General features: G+C 36.5%; 1 protein-coding gene across 2 annotated transcripts in view; it reads left to right on the top strand.

Moving 5' to 3' along the window:
• The first annotated feature begins 10654 nt into the window (after positions 1 to 10654).
• Positions 10655 to 17697, top strand: part of LOC105234257 (apoptosis-stimulating of p53 protein 1) — a 127092-nt gene continuing 120049 nt past the window's right edge. For both annotated transcript variants that reach the window (XM_049453815.1, XM_049453814.1), the window contains exon 1: positions 10655 to 10814. The gene's annotated coding sequence lies outside the window, so the exon portion shown is untranslated. The remainder of the gene's footprint in view (positions 10815 to 17697) is intronic.

The following is a 17697-nucleotide window of genomic DNA, read 5'->3' as shown; positions in this document are numbered from 1 at the left end:
GGTCTGATAAGAATTGTTTAATTATTAAAATTGAAAGCGGTTGAATTCAAGCGAAATTAATTTTCGTTTATTTTTATGTAAATGAAGAGTTTGTTTAATTAATTATTATATATTTTTGCTTAAAAGAATCGAATATTGAATATTTGTTAAGCTATTAGGCGTTTAAGTAGCGGCAGTGTTGTTGAGGGATTTAGGCAGGATAAGATAAATAGATAAGGATTGCACCGCAACCTCAGTCTTTTATGCCCACTTAAGTAAGAACTTCAACACTCATTTTCTAGAAACTGCTTTTTTTATCTCTCTATCTTCCTCTCTAAATAATTTAAGTAAATTTAAGCCTGAAAATATCCCAGAAAACTTCTAGGAAAAACATAATCCAAAAGTATAAATTTAGCTAGACCAATTAGCACTTAAAAGCATTAGGATAAGCAATTTATTTATTCTATTTAAATTATTTAATTTGCTTCGCGTTCGTATTTGCCACACAATGAAAATTCAATTAAAACCATTCTTTGTCATACTCATCGGCTCAATTGCCAACTTAGGTGCACCTTAATCCTGCATAATTTATGCGAAAAAGTAGGCAAGTTTTGAGACAATATGCAAATAAAAATAATATTGTAAAATGAATTGAATTAAGAGCAATACAGAAAGCAAGTAAAGTGAACGAAGAAAGAAGACGAAGGTGACATAAGGCTATGTACACAGTGAAACGAAGGCAACCGGAAGAAACAAATTTTCTGTTTCTAAAGTTCATAAATATTTCCTGTTTCACAAGTTCATAAATATTTTTACTTACTTTATGCTATAAAAAATGTACCAGAAAAGAGTATTATACCTTCGTTGCAGCCGAAGTTTACATCTTGTTCGTATTTTTTCCAGAATTGACCTCAACGCTCTAGTATTTGTATTATTTTTTTGAAGCAGCCACTCAAAATCTCCTTTAATTCATTGCATTTGACAATCAATCATCTCTTTTTCTTGTTTTGATCTCCACTCTCATCACTCGCTTTTTATGATAAAATCACTCCACTACGTTCACATCCTTATGAAATTAACTAGCACCGCCTAATGACAGTTGATAGCTAGACAATAAAGCCGCTGCAGAAGCTGTCGCAAGCTGTACACATTTTTCTGAATATATAATAACCTACATATACATAGCATATACATCTATTAAGTAAATCTCTGTGTAGTTGTTTTAGTGACACAATTTTGCGTAAAGCTTCCCATAACACAGCCACCTACAAAACCAAAAATATATGCAAAAAATTTCAGACAGGTGTCGTTTCGTAATGTCACAGACACATTCCATTCGTTTTCATTTACTTTGCTGCTGCTTTCGCCTCTGAAAAGCAGAACCGTTTATCCTGTGTGATTTCCATTTACCGAGGGTGTATAAGTGTCAGTTACAAACCAACTGACAACGTGATGTTCCTGGTGAGAAATTTTAGCACCATCCGATTGCTGTTTTCTAGGTAGGTTTGTTTAAATCAGGTCTCATTAGCGCCCTTATTTTCAATTTAAAAAATTATTGGGTAATATCACACTGTATGCTAAAATCGTCGTTTTCCTGGATGGACCAAACATCTTTTGTTATGGTCATAAATAGAAAAAATCAATTATTTCGTCGGTTTTCGTAGTTTTAAGACTAACTATACACAACAAATATTGAACATAGTAGGTAACCTACAAGAAAAAAATAAATGTACATATAAATATCATCTCCGTTTTCCTCTCATTTCAAAGGTGCATACCATTTTTCGTCCAGTTTTTAAAGTTTAGGTCACTCATGTTGAATCACATATATTTCCATGATGATATGGCAACCCTTTTTGAAAGAAGTTTCACGGTCGTTTGCTGTCTCTATTGGTCTTTTCTTCTAGCATCCCTATTGAAAAATCCTAGATGACAGGTGCCATAAGAGTTAAAGTGAGATTGAAAGTAAATTTTTATACTTCGAAACATGAATCTCAAACCCCAGCTGTCGGACTTATGTTGATGGTAATAATCACACATGTGTATATGATTTTCAAAAAAGTTGAGTGAATGATTGAATTTTCTCGAACAAATATTAAAGCGCAACTCTATGCCGACTTCCTTCATCAAATGCGTTGTTCCAGTGGGTAGACTTTGATGATCCATTTTCGAAATTTCAGTTTACGAATTATTTTTGAATGTTTTGTTACTTCTCTACAGTTAAATATGATCGTCATGTCTTTTCCAATTATTAACTAAACCCTTCGGCATATAAAATAAAAATGAAAGCATAAAATAATTATTCCACCATCTTGCAAATCTTTTTTTTTCGATCTCTTCCTAAGAGATATCTCATTTGGAGAGCTTCATACGCAAGACCGTTGTGGTACCTGAAAAAAATTCCTATATGCTATATAATAAGACCCTTACAAAGCGAGAAAGTGCTTTAAGCCTCTCAGAAATTTGTTGAGACGGCCAGTTTCGGTTATGTCTTCTTGTCCGCCGTAGGTAAGACTACCGAGATGTTTCAGTTTTTGTCTGCAAAGGCTGGATAATGGAAGAGAAAAAGGCAGGATGCTTATAATATGTGCTTGCTCAAAAATTTTCTGTATAAAGTCTGCGTTGAAGACAGTAGAAAATATATGTATAGTATTTCCCATGAACTCTTCATTGGTGAGGTAGCCCTTTATCGCATATCTTTTAAAATTGTCTCTAAGCCTGCTGTGAATTTACATAAATAGTATATGTATGGAGATCTATAGCTTCGGGATCTTAAATTTCTTTAAGTTTAATGCAGCGTCAATAAGTCTAGAATCTTTATGTCCAGCCAGATATCTCTGATAACAAGGCTTTAGCAGTAGTCGAAGAATGAAATCATAGAGTATTGGTAAGTTTTTCCTGCAGGGGCAATAACTCAGACATACCAAGATTGAAGCAAGGTCACACCTGTATACTTTCACATACATACTCTAGACATACTATGTACATATACCGTTAACATAATTCAGTTAGCATCTGCCTTCCTTGCGAAGATCCAACACTCTCAGCATTCGCCTGCCAAATTTCCATTTGCCATTTCTTCTAATTTCGCCGCATTTAGGCTCGCTGACAAACTGATTTAATTCTTAGATTTCATTTAGATGTTGTTTGTGCGTTCTTGTTTGGTAGTCTAGGTGCTGTTCCATTATATTATATTGTCTGCAATGAAGTTATGTTAAATTATTCCACCTCAAGGTGTGATTTAATTGTTGGTTCTGCTTCACGCCTACTGCCTTTCCAATTCGCTTTTTTGCGATATGTTGATTTTGTTAGTGGATTGCATTAATTAGTTGTGAATGTAGGGTAGAATTTTTCTGATGATAAAGTAGGGAAATCCTTCATATTTTAAAACTAAGAATTGTAGTTCCGGGACTAGTTTTCTTCGGGTAGAAATTGTGTAATAAATTAAACGAAAAAGTGGGTACCCGATGTTGCCAATTTTCAGGAGCATAAAGTTTTATGCAAATTTTGCTTTTTAATTGGAATTTAATTTATATATTCCGCCTAAGGAAGAGGATGAAGAGGAACACCTCCACTCCGTTTGAGAAGTCAGGTAGACGGACCAGCATTTTAAGCTGCTTAAGTGAGATCCTTCTTAAGATCGTCTTTTTAACATAACTTACCCAAACCTACCAATACAGGGTGCCATCAGAGAGTTAAAATGTTCCAGGAAACTTTTTTGGAAAATGGGTGCTTAGAACGCGAGAGCAATATCTAACTCCTTTCACACTATTACCTTTATCTTGCGCACAATTTAGTCTAACAACTCTTAACAAAAACAACAAGCGTCAAAACAGTAAACTTTAAAGCCTTTAATGCCAGACAGCAATAAATTGCGATGAAGAGTAGCGAAATTCGCCAAACTTTTTTATGAGTTCATATTTTCGCATTGAAGCCTGTCTCAGAAGACATAGCCAGACGTAGTACAGCAAAGCATGGCTGAGCAACGAGGCAAGCGCGAGTGTTAAAGCAGTCGTCAAATGGAATGCGAAGAAGTTTTCAGCGAAAAGTTTTATCACTGACACCCAGTTTTTATGAGCTTTCGCGTTGTTGTTGTTGTTGCTTCAAACGCATATGTACACATACATTGTTGGTGGAAAACACAAGACACTGCTGTAAACGTGAGTAAATTAAATCAACAGGTTTTTACGAGCGACGCTGCGTTTCACGCGCCTTCAGCTGTTTGTTGTTGCTCTTTGCGTGCATATAGTTATATTTATTTTTTGTATGTGTGTGTATGTACGTGCATGTGTGAGTTGAAGGTAGTTATCTCTGACTACCACCAATATTATGGCTTGCGCCTGTGACAGTTGCGCTGATTGAATAAAATTTGAATCCAAATCCGTGAAACGCTTTCATATTTTATGGCCTCAAAGGACTACTTATTGCAGCACTTCTCGTTAAGCGCACGAGATCCATACTAAAGCAATATTTAATTGCTCTGACTTATTTCAGATTTGTGTGTGTGTGTTTGTAGAAAGCTACAGACTCGTCGCCTTGTGCCTTAACTTTATACTCCCTTCCGCTACTAAGCACTCTTTATGGCCTTTAACGATTTATTTACATACTTTTCGTTTATAGACATATACATTTACATCCACATTCATATATCCCTGTTTCTTACCATCATAAATCTGGATGTAACTTGATTTCAATATCTGCGAAATAATTTTTTGAGTTTAGGATTTTCATGCATTAGTATTTGACAGATCACGTGGGATTTCAGACATGGTGTCAAAGAGAAAGATGCTCAGTATGCTTTGACATTTCATCATGAATAGACTTACTAACGAGCAACGCTTGCAAATCATTGAATTTTATTACCAAAATCAGTGTTCGGTTCGAAATGTGTTTCCGCGCGCGTGTTTTGTTCAGCGATGAGCTCATTTCTGGTTGAATGGCTACGTAAATAAGCAAAATTGCCGCATTTGGGGTGAAGAGCAACCAGAAGCCGTTCAAGAACTGCCCATGCATCCCGAAAAATGCACTGTTTGTGTGGTTTGTACGCTGGTGGAATCATTGGACCGTATTTTTTCAAAGATGCTGTTGGACGCAACGTTACGGTGAAATGGCGATCGCTATCGTTCGATGCTAACAAACTTTTTGTTGCCAAAAATGGAAGAACTGAAACTTGGTTGACATGTGGTTTCAACAAGATGGCGCTACATGCCACACAGCTCGCGATTCTATGGCCATTTTGAGGGAAAACTTCGGACAACAATTCATCTCAAGAAATGGACCCGTAAGTTGCCACCAAGATCATGCGATTAACGCCTTAGACTATTTTTTGTGGGGCTACGTCAAGTCTAAAGTCTACAGAAATAAGCAGCAACTATTCCAGCTTGGAGAACAACATTTCCGAAGAAATTCGGGCTATTCGGCCGAAATGCTCGAAAAAGTTGCCCAAAATTGGACTTTCCGAAATGGACCACCTAAGGACGCAGCCGCGGTCAACATTTAAATGAAATTATCTTCAAAAAGTAAATGTTCATGAACCAATCTAACGTTTCAAATAAAGAACCGATGAGATTTTGCAAATTTATGCGTTTTTTTTTAAAAAAAAGTTATCAAGCTCTTAAAAAATCACCCTTTACTTACTTTTATCGCTACCGTCCGGGTGATACATATTTACGTACTGGAACGCATAAGAAAAATATATTTATTTATTGAACTTACGATTATGTATGTACATGCGTCCTGTAACTGTTATAAACTGCGGTTGCTTATGACTCTGCTGTTCATATGTGCTTGACTTCCGTTTCCGTTTACGCAACTCTTAAGCATTTATGCGATTACGTGCTAGGCGTTTGCCATTAAAAAAGCTCCAAAGTAAAACAATAAAGCAATAAAGGTCGTATCGGCCTTAGGGATTTATATAAAAAATCTAAAGGAATAGTAAAGGCGCCAAAGTGTAGTCCAAACTTTTTAGCTAAACAACAGTTTATTTGAAAGAAAATACATTTCATGGTTGGAATTATTTAAGCAAATGAGGGCAGCTACATAAATTGTTATAAAACAAGAAACCTAAATGAGACTACACTGAATTCTATAATTATCATTCACAAATAGGATTTTTACAGCATGAAAGGGTACAAAAATGTAATTTAACTAGATTTTGATCGGTCAGTGAGTAGCATATACTAGCTATATGCTATAGTGTCCGATCCAAACAGTTTGTACGGACATTGCAGCGTTGCTTTGCCACAATAATCTACAAAAAAATTTCGTGTGGAGATAGTTTTGTCAATTAAAAAAAATTTGTGCGTACAAAGACAGGATTTGGATCGAAATTTTGCTAACGGACAATATTCTATGTCAAATTTTGTGAGGATATCTTAACAAATGATAAAGCTTTCCATATAAAAAACTTGACTCCGATTATTCAGTTAGTATGGCAGCTATATGCTATATGAGTTTGATATCCCTCGTTCCCAGATATTAGTTGCTTCTTTGAGAGAGAAGCACGTTTGTAAGATTTCAGTTTCGATATCTCAAGAACAATTGAGGGACTCAGGACATGGCTAAATCGACTCAGCTCATCGCGCTGTTCATTATTATTATATTAAAGAAATTTATTTTGATACTTTGGTAGGACTGTCATTAATTAATTTGCCAAATATGAGCGCGATTTGTCAACTAGTTTGTTGTTGTTGCTTACAGCAGCTGTGGTAAGTCGGTTTACCTCAGTAGTGCACAGGACAGTAGAAACACAGGACTTTTCTCAAAGTTTGTATTTTTAACTAATTTTCGTAAACGGAATCATTTCGAATGTTGGAAAAGGCTTACGGTGATTCCAAAAACGCAAGCCTACGAGTGGTGAGAAGAGAAAGATGAGAGATCCTTGAAGATATGCCTCATTCTGGTCGACCTTTTCGACATCTTCAACTTCGCTAGGCGAGGGTTGGAGAAATTGTAAGAGAGTTCGACATCTTTTGCGAGTCCGTTCAAATGATTTTGGTGTATATTTTCGGTATGAAACGCGTTTTATACTCGGACTCGTCCCGATAAAGACAGGTCTCCATGCTTGATCCTTCGAATTCCGACCCCATATTCATGGGAGACCGTCATAACTGTCGTTGAGACATAGGTTTATAACTTTGACATGCAAACAAGTTAACAGTCATCGGAAACGGAGAAAAAAAATCGAGCCGAAGCCAAAAAAAACCACGCCAAAGCCACGTAAGTGTATTACATCTGGTGAGGATTACTTTGAAGGCGAAAAAAATAAATATTGATGAATAATTAAATATTTGCGTTTTTATTCACAACTTCTGGTTGCTTTTTTTGTCACAATGTATATATACAAATTAGAATCGACTATTTGCAATCTGAATAAAATTTTTTGTATTGAAGAAAGGTAAAAGTGTTATTTACGCCCATTTCCCTTATTTTAAATATCCTCCTTTCCATTTAAATCTATGTATTTGATTTATTTACCGAACAGGCATACATTTTATAGGTGCATTAATGCGGAGTTTATGAATGTATATTTCTTATTATTTATGATTAAACATATTATTGTCGGCATTATGACCCTAACAGGCGTGCTATTAGCAATGAGGGCGCTTTTATTGTGGCTCTTATAGCTCACGTGTAATAAATAATCGACTGTGATGTATTGAATCACATATAATATATACTATGTAAATGTACGTGTTTATATGTATAAAGGCATATTTAGCTGGTTGTGTTAATTTATATATACTGAGGCCCTACGTGCCACCTAAGCATATACATATGTTCATATATTGTAATGCTGATTTATTATAACACAATAATGTATGTATGTATGCATGTATGTATATCAAATATATAATATTGGATTTTATTCGCTCATGTGTGACAGCTTTCATTCCTACTTAAGAATTTGATGAATGAGTGTTTTTAGTATTGGCAGTAATTGTAGTCATTATCATTCACTGTTGATGCTAGTATTTCATTTCGTGTATGTATGTAACTCTGTTTGTTATTTTTTGTGATGCTAGTAATTATTCTTTTTTTAATATTAATAAACTATAGAAACTACAGCAACGTACACCCTGAATACACCCGGAAGCATGGTAACGGATATTAGATATGGTTCGTGTCTCTGCTAATTATTTTCTTTGAGAACCAACCTATCGTCATTGGCTCTCAAACTGTTACATGTTGGAGGCTAATAGTAAAATGTTCCAAATGTGTTCCTAAATGTTTGGTTAGGTAGATTGGGTTAGCAATTTGTTTTTTTTTTTTGTTTACTATTTAGACTAAAAAATTAACTAATAGTGAAAGAAGTAAGTTTCCCAAGTTGCTATTTCACCCGAAACTAAATTTCTGCATAGTTTTACAACACTGGCACAGCTATTTTATAAACACATAACCTATAAAATTTAAACAGTTTACAAGTGTGTTTGGCTTCTGTGCTCAGAAATGACTTTTACAGTTTATGTTACAGATTAGACAAAGAATTTACCTAATATTTGTTGTATTATCACTGTTCGATATCTAACCAGTGAAAAACTGAATCTCTATTATTCCTTTAAGTCTTTTTTCGCAAATAGCGGGAGCTTTTCTTCAACTATTTTGCAACTGATTGAACAAATTTGTGGAAATTGAATGCTATTCATATTTAATAAAGGCACAAAAGAATCATAAACTGGTAGAAAAATGTTTTGCGTAAAAAAATATTGTCATAGGGACCAAATCGTAGTATACTCGGCAGGTCATAAAGGTGGTTCCTGCAGCGGTTAAGTGTATTAAGCATAATCTTTTTGACAGTGACATTTTTTTCCTATTGTCGAAAAACCTTTATAACATCAAGGGCGGTTCCAATGAACGATTTTTTAATAAAAAAGATATCTTAAATACATTTTTTGGTTGAAGCTCGTTCCATTTCCTCGAAAAAGCTTCCAGACTTTTCAATCTATCGAGGGGTTTACAGAAAGAAAACAGTTCCTTTACATCTTTGAGGCTCTCTTATGACCTCACTTAATTTACTGGTACTCTGTGAATTTTAGATTAAGACTTTGACCGTGGCAAAAACTGAAATAATAAGCGTATTTTAAAAAGCGGTCGGTACTAAAAGGGATCCTTTTATAAAGGGTCGAACCTTTTAAGCATAATTTTGTAAAACTTTAAGCATTTGTGGCCTTTCTTCTATGCACAATTTTCATTACTTTAGGTATACTTTTAAGAAGTGTTCCCAAAAAAAGTCAAAGAAATGTATATAATTCTATAAATAGTAGGCAATCCAGAGAAATTATCTAAAGACGGGTGTGAAATTCATCTTTATGGTCGAATCTCGTTTCATTTTAGGGGTAAAACTTCCATATTTAGAAATTAAGGAATTTTCAGAATGAAATCAGTTGCTTTAGATCTGTTAAGCTCTATTATGATCTCACTTAATTTGCCGAATTTCAGGATAAAACTTCGATCAAAGACCAAAACGAAATAATGAGCATATCTTACAAGGAGAGACATGACAAGGAGAGGGAAATTAAAATTTTTGAACATAATTCTGCATTAAAAATCTTTACAATTTTGTACTGCTTCTTCTCTTTGAAATTTCCGTTACTTCATGTATGTTTTCAAAAACTGTACCCAAACAAAACACAAACAAGTTTCCTTAATTTTAGAAATAGTTGGCAACGCGGCGAAATTATCTTAGACAGTAGGTGGAAAGAGACAAACCAACAATACTTGCCTATATGGGGAGGCTAATATTACCTGTCTTAAGTGTATGTATTTGTATTGCTGAGCGTATCTAAACATTGAAACACTCTCTAACTGATGACAACGTAGCGAATAGAACACAACAAAACAGGTAAATTGTTACTCACTACAACGACACACAGATACAAGTGAGTTCAACATACACACAGGTGAGAGCGTACAGACAGGTGAGAGTATACACACAGATGAGAGCACACATAGAGGTGAGAGAACACACAAACAGGTATAAGCAAGATAAGCAGCAGAGAGTGTGAGAGTTGTAGAGCGCGATATCGCTCAACACAAATACAATGCAGCGAATGAGAAAAGGTTGTTAACCAGAAAAAATTCGAAATACCAACGATCGACCAAGCGACCAAGCGCACGAATGAATCAGCTCGAAGCGAACAGGTACGAAGTGCCAATACTACGAGTGCCAGTGTGGAGGCAACAAACACTTAACGAAAAAAACGGCCGAGAGTAGATGACTGTTATTGACATTTACCGATTCGCTGGATGTTCGAATGAGTAGTGCTGTGTGTGTGTTTAAGAAATTCGTGTGTAGTAGTAGTGGACGTGGGAAAAAGTGACTGCGCGAGCACACCGCGCAGCGCTAATGAATGATGAGCACGCTGTTTGCGTGGGAAAGAGCGCTAATGCCAGCAAGTGAGCTAGACTGATGCACGAAAGCGGTTGCCAGCGAGTAAAATATGCTTATAATTTGCAACACATAAGGCGGAGACATTGTTGCAAGTGGCTGTTGCAAGGTATTTCTATTATAAGTTGGCGCATAGTTTAAGGCTTTCTTCAAAGAAAATGATAATGCGTTGCAAAGCGGCGCGCTCTTGCCGCATGCGCGCACACATACAAACAGCTTGCGCGCTGAGTGAGCAACTGTGCGTCGGAGCTGGTAGCTGGTAGCGGCTTGCTGGCGCGTTGGTGCGCTCGCCAAAATCGAAGTGCGGCTCAAATAGTTTGCCAGCGCATTTACCTGTTTGCGGACGTGTTTTTCGGTGTTTTACGTGCAACGAAGCTAGAGCGTGTGCGCGCGTTACTAATTTGTTGTTTTTGAGGCAGGCCCGCTTGCTTGCCGTCTACACTTGAAGGTGCGCGTTTGTGTGTTTATATTTGTATATGTTTATCTTTATGTGTAGGTGTGTGTATGTGTGTTGTATGTATAAAAATTGTGCCTGTATTTGTTGCTTACTTGGTGAAGCAAAGCGCTATGCGGACGCGAGACGACGCCGCGCATTTAATTGAAGAAAATATCACGAAAAGATGTGGCTCGAGATGAAAGAAGCGAAAAATTACTAGAAAGAATTAACAGAGTAAAACGCTTTTACGTCAACGCTCGTCAGTACTTGTGTATATGTATAATTATTACAAAAAAATTAACGTTTACGTCTATAACGTAGCGGTTTCTTAATGACGCAGTGCAATTATACAAATATGCCGCTTACATATACAGCGCTATATACATATTTATAAATATATAAGTACTTAGTGGTGGAAAAATACCATAAAATATGCTCAAGTGCCTGGTAGATGCTTAAACTATTAGCAAAAGTTCATTAACTAGCACAATTTTGCGCATCACTGTAATTACTAGATTTTTCAAGCCAAAAAACTATGAAAAATAAAAGAAAAAAACCGAAAAATACAAGAAATTCCTGAGTGCAATTGACAAACGTGCATTCTTCACTGTAAATACACACCAATACACAGGCGAAAAGTGCGGTAGTGTGTGTGCGCTTGAGCCGCGCCTGTGTATTGGTTGTTATGGCAGTTACCAACGCGCCTATAAGTGACGTCGGCGAAGCCTAAAAATAACATTCAAAAAATTCATGCACACATTATACCTATATACTTATATATACTTAAGTATTTATAATTATAAATAACAAAAAAAATACGTAAAATTAAATTAATTAATTAAAGTAAAAAAATTGAAAAAATAATCATAAAAAAATATTAAAAAAAAATGAATTAAAAAATAAAAAAATATAAAAAAAAATATTAAAATTTTATATAAAAAATAATACAAAAATCAAAAAAAATATATAAAAATAAAATTATTAAAAAAAATAAATAAAAAACAAAAATTAATTAAAAAATAAATAGAAATTAAAAACAAAAATTTAAGTTTAAAAAAAATTTAAAAATTAAAAAAAAAATTAATTAAATAAATTTAAAATTTTGCTTAATGCGTAAATATCAAACGCTGCTACAGAAAAAACACACAAAAGCAACAAAATAAATAATTTCGCAGCCAACAAAATCGCTTACTTCCTACAAACGTCTGAGCAAAATACGCCACAGCAGCATTTAAATTCAAGCGCAAGCAAATACAATGCAAAAAATAAAAATAAAACACAACAACAATAAAAAATTTACAAAGTTACAACTTCATTGCCAGCGCGCGCTAGCGAGTAGCCGCGGTAGCTGGCGCCCAACATAGCGCAGCGCTCGCCGAAAACTCCCCAAAGCCAGTCACCACAAGCGCTTAAGCACACATACATATATGTATATCGAAATGTGTTTGTATAAATGTGTGCGCATGCAAGTGTATATTGTATTTCAGCATTCTGTGCGGCCATCAATCGAGCGCTTCACTTCACTACACTTCACTCTACATTTTGCGCCAACTCACCTACTCTAAGCCGCGTTCAACGCGCGCGCAGCATCCCAAACTCCCCCACTCGCCTTGGCAGACCTGCGCTCACTCCATGTATAAGTACTCTTGATATTCCAGCACACCACACACCACACTTGACAGCGCATTACACCGCACCGCACCGCACTAGAGCGCAGCGCACTACATCGCTGTACAGCGCAGCGCACCACATCACTCCGCACCGCAGCGCTGCGCATCGCATTGCGTTACAAACAGAGATTTGCTCTTGAAAAATCCACATACAAACCGCCGCGGCTATGAAAACGGTATAAACGTGATTTTTTGCCGTTTTGTTTTTATTTTTATTTTTTTATGATTTTTTTTGTTGGTTTGCGAAACGCGCGCTGTTCACCGCAAGCCGCGCGCTCTGAAACGAACTGGAAATCATTGCGCGTCGCCATCATCAATGCTTCGCTGTTTGTTTGTTTGTGTGTGTCTGTGTGCGCGCTTGATTGCGCGGTTTCCTATCCGCTTGTTCGACTTGTATGTCGCAATGCCAGCGACGCGCGGTGCGGTCGCTTGTTTAATTTTTTTTCTGCCGTTACTGGTATAAAGTTTCTCAACGTTGCGGCTGTTGTGGCTGACTGAGTGACCGTCCAGCCGGAGCTGCTTTGTTTTCTCTGATGCTGTCCGGTGATGTTCGCAGAAAAATTCTTCTTCTGTGATTTCAATAATTTATTGTTGTATTTGCTTTATTTATTAATGAATTTCAATGCGCGTCTGCTGATTGCTGTGGTGTGTTTGCGGGTTGCGGCGTTTCCATACTAATATCCATTCAATGACAATATTGCTCCATTCATCACGTCAGCCCATCAGCTGATGATGAGTTTATGTGCAGTGTGTTTTGTTAATCTTTATTTAACTCACTCACCTGATGGCCGAAGATCGTATTTTCGGACTATCGTTGATCATTGCAACGATATTTTTAGCGAAGTTAAAACTGCTTTAAAATAAAGTATAAGGTTTGGAATACAGTAAGTCCGTGAACATAGCGTTTAATAGAGTTTACTCTGAAGGTAATAATTTGGAAAAACCTACACCTCTTTGGTGAGGAAAATATAAGAGATTATCTCAATTATCATTAAGTAATATTCTATTATGCTAGAAATATGAATCCAGCCCATTACAATAACAAATTTAATTTATGTCGAACTTTCGTACAAATTCAAGTAGTTGTATGCACATTCCCGAAAAATCAGAAAAAGTACCAGAGAATATGTTAGCGATGCTCTGAGTTGGTCGGATATTTACGCATGGCTTAGGCTTGGTAATGAAACTGACTAGAAATCACATTAGAACTAAACGTTTACAATACTTTTATACAGCAGTGACTACATTAACAGCCTTATATGCACTGCTTAAAGATCCCGAAACTAACTAATATTTCGCGTAAAACTCAATGAAGTCTCTGGTATTGGCTGCGACTACAGAGTCTTGTGACAAATCATTCGCAGGTCAATAGAGATCAATATGGAGATTAAGTTTCTACAAATAATGAACTTTCTCTTCCCTTACTGCCATACAAATTTTCACTTAAATATATCCAAATTATAGTTTAATTCAAACATTATACCTATTCCGGGTTAAAACACTCCATTTCAGAAGATAAAGTTTTCATACTTATAGATAAGTTCTTCAGGCCAAGTAAGAATATTTCAAACTGATTCCGTCAATGTTTTCCAAAAACTTTACTTGCGAGTTGTAGCAGCAGAATTTTGTTGAGTTGACAGTGCTTGACCTTATAAGAAATCCGGGTCCGTTCCGGTTACGTAGACCCGACCGTCTTTAAAACTCGATAGTTCATTCTGTTTGGTTCACTTCTACATTGACTTACCCATTTGTATATACTACCTCGTCCTGCCATAAGTTCTCTCACAAGTGTGGGCCGTTAAAAACATAAACTGTAATATAGTTTTTTACATAAGCTCTCTAATGATTTGTTCTCGAACTATGGCAAATTTTGGTTCCATGGAATCTGAATCTGGGCTGCCACATGTCCAGTCTACTGCAGCTATGAAAGCAGGATTATTGGTTTTAAGCCACTGCTGATTGCTTTTTGCCTCATTTGCTGGAGAAGAATCTTGCTGCATGATGAAATGCTCTCAATTGAAAAAGGTTGTTTACACTTTTCCCCCGGTTTTATCCCTTTGTCACAGAAGTGAATAGGAGACTTCCAACCAAACCATCACAGCAGTTGTATGGTGGTCATGTTGAGCCCTTGGCATACCATTTTATGTGTGTGTGAAAGTTTTGCGCAGATTTTGTGATTTCTTCATATTAAAAACATCTTTAATTTTAGAAATCTTTTCATTTATAAAAAGGGATATTTTTCGACTTTCCGAGATATTTTCGGGAGAGATATTTTGGGACGCTGGAGAGGAATGGTTCGTCTTCTCACTTTAGCTCGCATTCAAACAGATGTTCTTTGGCTATCCAGAGGATACTTGTTCTAAGACGAGAGATCGAGAGCTACATGAGCTATATGGGAAGGAATCATTTCTTTTAACTCTCAAGTGATTGACGTTCAAAGAATTTTCCTCACTTGCGTGAACTAACTTACGACTCGCGCTGTTGTAAACTCGGCTATAACCGCGTAAGCGGTCTCTACGTCAATAAAAAGCAGAACTGGGCTATATATCTTTAGAAATAGTGGTCTGAAGTTATTTGTTCAGTAAAAATCTTTTTCGGAGGGTCTTAGCAAAATAATTTTTGTTGAAATTTCGAATTAAATATCAACTTTTATCAATAATGAATTTCTTAGCTAAGTTCAGAGTCTCTGATCCGTTACTGCAACCCGTTTTTGTTCTCAATTCTCACTTCACACCTCGTCCACACATATTGTTGCCTAGCACACCATTTCGTCACACAATTGCCAACTCTTTTGTACTTGGGAAAATGTTTTTATTGAGCCATCAAAGGTCTTGCCACGAGTTGTCTCCTGTGTAATTTTCTCTCCCAGTTAAACAGTTTAGACGCCTCGTCACTTGCCCACTTCAGTAAATGTACAATTTCATTGTACAAGCATCCGTCCGTTCAACAGGTAACCACCGACCATCAACCGTCAACCGCTAGCCGCCATCCGCCATCCACCGGCCGCCAACTGGCTATTTTGTTCATCCGCCCATCCGTTATTCATCCGGTCATTCAAACGCACAAATGGCTTGTATACGCGTATTAATGGCGGTTGGCCACAACTTGTCTATTGACTATTGATTAGCGGCGACACATTCACCAACCAATTCATTTAGTTATTGGACCACAATAGGAACACACATACCCATGTGGCTAACCATGATCTATGCTTGTAAGTGGGCTGACTGCCGGACTAAATAACCGTTGGTGTGGTACATCGGTGGTTTGCTGGAGTACAGTGAGAATCTCGTTGTGCCTGGTTGAGTAGTCATACTAAAGAATATTTATAAATATAAATATAGGTAAATATAGGAGTAGTTATATAAACATGTACAATAGGGTGGTTCTTAAAACACCAAATGTAAGAGTTTACAGTTTCGCTATTTTGAATCAATAATAAAGGTCAGAAACATTAACAGGACAAAACTGGTGGCGATTAAAGCACATTAGGGTGTGTCGAAGTGGGTTTAAATTTTCGGTGATCCTTAAAAAATATAAATTTTTGAAGATATGATAGTTTTTCTTGATAACTTGGTCGAAAACGCCGATTATGTAAATACAAAGTGGTTAAATTTGTAAACTCCTGTATTAGGGTGGTTCTTATGAAATCAAGTTAACGAAAGCTCACTGTTTAAGTTTTGCAGTTGCTAATATCGCAGTGTAGATGTAAAACATAAAATTTGGTAGACTTTTGGTAACATTAGGGTGCTTTGCACTGAGATAAAAATTGCGGTCATTTAAAAAAAAAATAAAAATTTCTGATAACTTGCTCTAAGGGGCAGTTTTATGTAAATATGTATAAACAAAAGTGCATAAATAAAAAATAATAATATTAGGGTGGTCCTTCAAAATCCAAATAAGTAATGTTTTCAGTCGAAGTAATGCTAATTTTGACAGATAGTTATATCCATTCAAAATTTGGTGTCGATTGAAAGTTTTTTAGGTTTGTCTCTCCAAGGTCCAAATTGCGTATGCCTTAAAAAAATACCAAATTTTGCATTTGTCATCCTTGACAATAATAGTGCTAATAAATATTATGATTAAAAGTACAAGAAATTGTATCTAAAACTTTATCTCTAACATTTGAGGACAACCCTAATAATTTATGTTTTCATTCTAATATCAATTGCACTTTATATGCTGATGGATTGTTGGTTCTGCTAATAAAACTCTACCAATATTATACATGATCATTAAAGTGCGTCGAACAGAGGTAAAAATTTGGATCCCTTAAATGAATCGAAAACTTAGAGTGTTCTTCTTTCTCTGGTACTTAATATCTATTCTAACAGTTTTAAGGAATGATATCACATATACATATATGCATTTCGGAACTTAATAAGTCTCTACAATTTATTATGAACACATTTAAGGTCGCCCCTAATAATCTAGAAATGTTCATATATCTAATTTTCTGCATTCATATACCAGTTGCACTAAATGTTCTGATGCTTATATGGATTGCCAGTTGGCCGGTTGGTCGAACGTAAGGCTGCATGCCTCGCAGCTTTGCTGCTTAGAAAGCTCCGCTGTCCACATAACGCTTACCGCGGTGAATGGCTGCACTGAAAGTGGGATAAATGTGTGATTGGATCGATTGCGCGATTGACTAATAGCAAGCCGGTGTTGAGCACCGCTTGAATTGCCGTATGGAAAGCCTTCGCTCGAGCCGCTGCAGCGCGCTTTCGCGTGTTGAAATGCCAGCGCCGAGTCCGGTCCGGTTATATATCAAGTATGCCGGTTGCCTTGATCCGATATACATTTATATGTACATCGACAGCCGTATGCCTGTGTGTGTGTGCCTATTTATGGTTGATTGCTTGACAGCTGCCGCTTGAGTGATTAACTTCACCATCAGCATTGACGATGCGATATCGATGACCGATCTTGAATTGCATGCGGTGATGCCATGACGACGACAACATTCGAAAACTGGCTGTGCGCGAAGAAAAGTCGCCAAACTGCTGTTGCTGCGCAATTTTTATTTTGCAAAATATCGTATTTACAACGAACGACAGCGGTTGTTTTTGTAATAGTTGACTCGAGTTTCAACTAGATCGAACGCCTAAGTGCGGCGTGAGTGAGTGTGCGCAGCGGTCGATGTGTATGTGTGTGTGCGCGCATGTGTAGTGATTTCGCCTAAACAGCGCGCGTTCCACTCCATTTCCCTGATGTTATGAGCG

This window comes from Bactrocera dorsalis, chromosome 3 (assembly GCF_023373825.1).
Source record: "Bactrocera dorsalis isolate Fly_Bdor chromosome 3, ASM2337382v1, whole genome shotgun sequence".
Classification (NCBI taxonomy): Eukaryota; Metazoa; Arthropoda; class Insecta; order Diptera; family Tephritidae; genus Bactrocera; species Bactrocera dorsalis.
The sequence above is the reverse complement of the archived record's forward strand: the minus strand, read 5'-3'. Positions and strand labels throughout refer to the sequence as shown.